Source organism: Phytophthora infestans, genomic scaffold, assembly GCF_000142945.1.
Source record: "Phytophthora infestans T30-4 supercont1.13 genomic scaffold, whole genome shotgun sequence".
NCBI classification, from domain to species: domain Eukaryota; phylum Oomycota; class Peronosporomycetes; order Peronosporales; family Peronosporaceae; genus Phytophthora; species Phytophthora infestans.
The window spans coordinates 1,200,125-1,206,124 of NW_003303746.1; positions in this window are offsets into that span (position 1 = coordinate 1,200,125).

Below are 6,000 nucleotides of genomic sequence, written 5' to 3' on the forward strand. Positions count from 1 at the left end.
GAATGGAAGATCATTGGAGGTTTGGCAGAAGGAACAATCGTGTGTCGGCGGATGTCCGACTTTCTGAAGAGTGTTTTCGACTCCCAAGAACGACTTAGGCTCCACCGAACCATACAGAGTCAGGTGGAAGGAGAGTTACAGATCCAACTCCGCGGAAGAACGATCATACGGCACAGTCGCCAGCAAACTCAGACGATCCAGGAAGATATCCGTATCGCAGCTGAGGAACTACGAGCCAACACACCAGAGCTTCGTAAAATGTTGAGCTTGATCAAAACAATAAGCTACAACCACGCTCAAAGAAGTATGCACTTCTTCTTCTTTGACCGGGCGACAGCAAGACAATTCGAGCAGGTCCAAGTCCCCTTCCGCAGGGGAGTGTATCGACTGGCCAACGTGCACCAACCAGACTTTGGTTCTATTTGGGATCGCCAGCTTGGACGAGAACTCGACTCACGCAGAAGCGCAAGTATGAAGTTGATATTTACAACATCACGCGATTTACGGACCTGGGTTTACTAGCGGAGTACTTGCAGCAGCACATCTCGACCAAATTCGATCTAGATCCCATGGACACTTGCCGCCCAGAATCCCGGACGGCGACAGTCTGGCGGCTATCTCTTCACACAGCGGAATGCCCAGATTTCCTCCGAGGTATAGTACGCACTGTGTGGTACGGCAGGACGATCGTACTTCAGCATCCCAGCGCCCGACAAAGGCTGCAATGTCTCCAATGCAGAAATCTAGGCCACACAATGATGCGATGTCGATATACGGACAGTCAGCTCCAGGGACCCGGCAGCCGCGTGGCTCTCGAACCCGAAGTAAACTTTCTGGTAGACAGGACCAAACCATTTACCAGCCTGGACGAGGTGAAAGAATTTGCGACCAAGCGTCTTGATATCCAGAAGGAGGAGCAGAAAGTGGCTCAAGCAGCCTTGTCACCTTACCTACCAGCCACTCATCCAGTCACCACTATAACTCAACCGGAGGCTGGAATCGACGGACCAACCGGCCCAGCCCAGTCAGTCAGCCATTCGACGGAGGAGCACGTGCCGCCGGTCCCCAAAACGAAATGGGTAACGGTGCCATTGCGAAATGGCAGGAAGTTATATGCCTATGCGACAACTCTCCAGCAAAAACTACAAGTGGATCGCTCTCGTTATGACGTGCTCGCTGGAGATGAAGAAGAAGACGACGAAACAGCACCAGAGCTACCTGGCCCAGCTTCTCCATCGTCAGCGCCGATTGAAATCCAGTCAGATGACGAGCTCGAAGAAAAAGCCCCAGTCCAGTTAACTGAGACCGACAGGGCCAAGCTCCATCTCGTGAAAGCAAAGCCTCCTAAAGTACCTACGACGCCACAACCAGTTGCGCTGAAGTCAAGGGAGCGAAAGGGGTTGCGTCACGCAGTAAAGGCAGCTCAGCAGCCGCTCGGGAAACGAATGCCACCAGCAGCATACTCGGGTGAAGTACTAGAGTCTTTCTCGGCGATTGAAGCCAGTTTAGGGATACGCCAAGTGAACACTCCAGCGACAGGAAACTGCATGGCGATGGCGCTCGCTCAAGCCCTAGTCGACACGGATCTGGCGTCTCAAGATGATAGCTTGGAAGCAATCACTAAGAGTCTGAAACAAGGAATATGCTGGACTGGCCAACAAAACCTTCAAGAGCAATTTGACCATTACGTCCGGACCACAACGCTAGTGAATGTACTGCGTGGATGGAATGGGATGCCATCTCATGAATCGACTAAGCAATTCAAGTGGTATCTGGAGGAGTACGCGCGCTCCCCGTCCAGCCGAGAATCTATCGTACCTCAATATAACTGGGGGTGCAGTGAACTCATGACGATGGCAGCCAACTTCCTCCAACGAGAAATCTACGTCCTCGCGTACGATACAGACCACAAGAAGCAGTGGTACTGTTCAATGTACAAACCGAGTACGACACAGCGAGGGACCCAGACATACGAAATTGGGCAGCACATTCCCCTGCAAGTGGGGCGATGCACCGCCCTTATTCGAGCGGCGAAGATGGGAGATACAACTCCACCTCTCGTCATCCGGCACTGGGGCGAACACTACTCGGCGTTCATTCACAAGAGAGAACCCGTAAGTATGCGACCAAGCCCAGGGAATGCTGAAGACCACTCACGGTCTCGCGAAGACCAGGAGCCAGAACGTCCACCATCATCGCAACAAGAGGGTGACTCCTCCCAGAACGCTTGGAGCCTGTCGAGATGGGACGGCAATATAGTCGTAAGCTCACCGGCATGACCATCTCACATGATCTTAAGTGTGAGATTCATCTCATACTAGAACATGCTGACCCGACACGATATGCTGAACTGCTCGCGTTTCTAGTGAACACAGCGTCTCAATTGTCTCTTCTTGAACGAGAGCGCCTCAGAAGAATGGACTTGGCTACAGAAAGATCGGCCGACATCACAGCCTTTCTTCAAAAATACCAGATTCCCCTGACTACTCTCCGGCAATGGCAGCAGGAATATGCGCAAGCTCAGCAAGACGAGCGGGAGCTGCAAAGCTCTCAGGAGTCCAGACAAAGCAATAAATCGGACTCATCCTATCTCCCGTCCAGCGTCAACTCGTCGCAAGAGCAGCAGCCAGCACGACGAAACCCCGGGAAGGTCAAGGAGACAGGCAAAAGAACGGCGAAGCGTCCCCATACTCTCACGCCAATAGAAGCGGAGCGTATCCGATCGCTTATGAAGTCCAAGGTAGCGCACCAACACCTGAGGGATGAGCCCATGCCCCGAGTCTCCTGAGATGACGCGAATAGTGCAGACATCAAATGGGCAGAACGATGGGACAACTTAGCCGGCGTGTGGCCGTCAACGGCGACCGCTCCGTTTCCTCTATACACGAGCACGCCGGAAGAGTGGAGCTACACCGCGCAACAGGAGCCTGCTCAACTCGTGCTCATATGTCAACTTTTTGAATTTACAGAGGAGGTGTTGAGTTCTTTGGGGGACAAAGTGCTCGAGGTTTGGACGGGAGCATGGCGACAAGAGTGTCTTCACGACCGACTGGTCGCCTACCGAGCCCGAACCACAGACAGATCTGTCAGGAATTGGATTGATGAGTGGATCGCAAAATTGACAAGGCCCCCTCCGCAAAATCTAGCTCCCCTCATTGACAACCGGGAAGACTGGACTCGTCTACGAAACAAAAGATATGGCAATGATGATATTCTCAAGCTTTGTGATGTCGGAACCAAGGGCCGTCTTGCTCAACATTTGCTATGTGCCATAATTTACGAGAAGGAGATGCGAGTGTTGACTGGAACGGAGGAGGAACCGGACAACGGCACCGTCTCCAGGCTGCAGCGGCACCTCCGTGCGCTGGAAGTGAACGCTCACTACCGAGAGGCTTACTACCGAGACGTCCAAGGTACCATGGCTCTCGGTCCTTGAATTCACCACCCCATCCGACCATCAGCGTGTGATATTACATTTGGCCGGAACGCAGCCTCACCAGGTCGCTAAATCCAAGAGAAGGGGCCTAGTATATCCAATACGGACTTTCCAACAGACAAGAGTACAGGAGGAGCTACTTGACGCCTTAGTAGAAGAAGGTATCGGCCGACAGGAGACGACTCACACCTGGGACAGCACGGTACAAAAGTGCGGACTCTGCATTAGCCGACTCACCAAGCAAGAAAAGAAGCGCAGGAAAACGTTCAAGCACAAACTGAACGCCCAAAGCCGTGTGCACCTGTTAACGAGGAAAGCGCTACTCGACGTCACGATGGAGGATGTAATGGGGTTACATGGTGTGGAACACACAGGGGTACGAAGTGCCCGGAGAATTAACAAACTCTCAGTACATAAGTTGGAGAGTTAACAAGGTCTCTCAGTACGTTGGCCGAAAGCCACACGTTATGCATTTAATTAGGTTTAACTATGCTAGATAGTTAAACAGATACATTTACCCCTAGGCGGCTTGGCCGCAATAATAGTAAATAAAAGACTTCTGGTTTTGAAGCATAAAAAGTTAAGGTTTTAGCTTTGAGCCCTGGTTTTGGGCTGTAAGTGTCCTTTGGATAAGGAACTTAGAATTAGTGACTCTTTGAGTCGAACGTCTTCATCTGACGCTAAAGCTACGGCAGCCCCGCTGCACTTGGTAGCACTTGTAGTCAATCCCGCTCCTGAGTCGGTTGACTATATCCTCTGCGAGGATGGAACACCCTGTGTTCGCGAATTTGCCCCCGGTGCCGCAGGACGCGCTTACTAAGCTTATGTCCTTGCTTGGCCCGGAGGGCGTGGCTCATTTTGCATCGCAAGGTCCAGAGGCGGTCACCGCCAGGCTGGAATCGTTCTCCCGCTACGAGAACGCGCTCTTGGAGCATGTCCAAGAGAAGATGAGCGCCGCAACGGCGGCGGCGTCGATGACGCGTGAAGAGTCTATGAGACTGAAACCGCTCATGGTGAGCGTAAGAACCTTCGAGGGGAAGGATGGAGAGAATCTCCTTCTCTGGACCCGTGAGGTCGAGATGGCCATGGGATCGACCCTGCTCCAGTCTGAGCATCAGCGCGTGGCGCTGGCTATCTCCAGGCTTGGAGGTCGCGCTCGCGAATGGGCACTAACGTGCGGCACGTCTGTTGACACTGCGTTTCCCACTTGGGATCAGCTGAAGCAACCGCTTTCGCGCGTGTTCGCGCCGCCTAATCAGGCGTACCGTATCCGGTCAAAGTTCCTTGCTACCCGCCAGGGTAAGAAGGATTTATTGGACGATGACCAAGAGTTGAGAACTCTTATCGCTGGAATGGCGGCGGACCCTCTTCCGGAACTGGTCAGCGTGACCGTGTTCATGGAGGGACTTCATGTGAGCGCAGCTCGAACGGAAGTGTTCCGTGTACACCCTAACTCTTTTGAAGAGGCGGTGGATGTGGCATTGAATGCCGAGCACAACTTCAGGTCGGCGCGACCTGGCTGGAGCGCTGGTAGCGCAAGCTCTTCGAGCGGTCCAGAGCCGATGGACCTCAGCTATGCTGAAGATGAAGAAGCGGAGCTTCTTGCTGCGGAGCAGCGCGCCGGCATCCGCCGATCCTTTGTGTGCAATAGCACTAAGCACTTGAGGGCCTATTGCCCTCTGCGCAAGAAGCGCGAGGCTCCGGCGAGCCAACCCTCCGGGTCATCGCCGGGAAACGGCAACTCCCAGTAGGCGCGGGGCGGCCTTCTGAGGAAGAACTGAGTTCTGTTGTGCCTCGAAGAGGTAGAGGGCAACGGGGCTCAGCCCCGAAGAGAGCTGAGCTCTCTTACGAGAAGAGTGTGTGCAAGCCGGGCTTGCTGGTCGCTCAAGCGAACGTGAAGGGCTTTGCAAAGCCATGGAGAGTCTTGATTGACTCGGGAGCCTCGGGCAACTACGCCCGTCGCTCCACCCTGGAAGGGAGTCAGCTGTATGCTGAGGCACTGGAAGTGCCAACGAGAGATACGATCTCTGTCCGTCTCGCGACGGGGACACTGGTAACTGTGTCGAAGGTCTCTGTCGACCTTGGAGTGAAGTTTGAGAACTTCGATAGCGTGGAACGCTGTTTGGTCTTAGACCTGGATGCGAGGTATGACCTCATCCTTGGCATGGCATGGCTGGAACGCCATGAGCCATGGATCGACTGGAAGTCGAAAACGCTGGGTGCGTCGCACCCTGCTCCTAGTGGAGCTTTGGTGAGGCATGAACCCACCTCTGCTAGGAAGCAGAAGCGCTTCTGGCGCGAGCACGAGGCCGAGGCGGCCGTAGTGCTGGACATTGGTATGTCCGAAATTGTTAGCAACGAGGTTGCTGTTTGCCCTGAGGGCGTACGTGGTGCGGCACGTTATCCGCTGAGCGGTGCAGGTCAGGTCGATGACCAACTGCTGGGTCCTGGTGAGGACGAGCGCGAAGTGGCGCGTAATCCACTGAGTGGTACGAATCTGGTCGATGACCTACCGCTGCGTGACCCGAGGGTCGCGGTCGACTGCGAGTCGAGGCATCATGGGC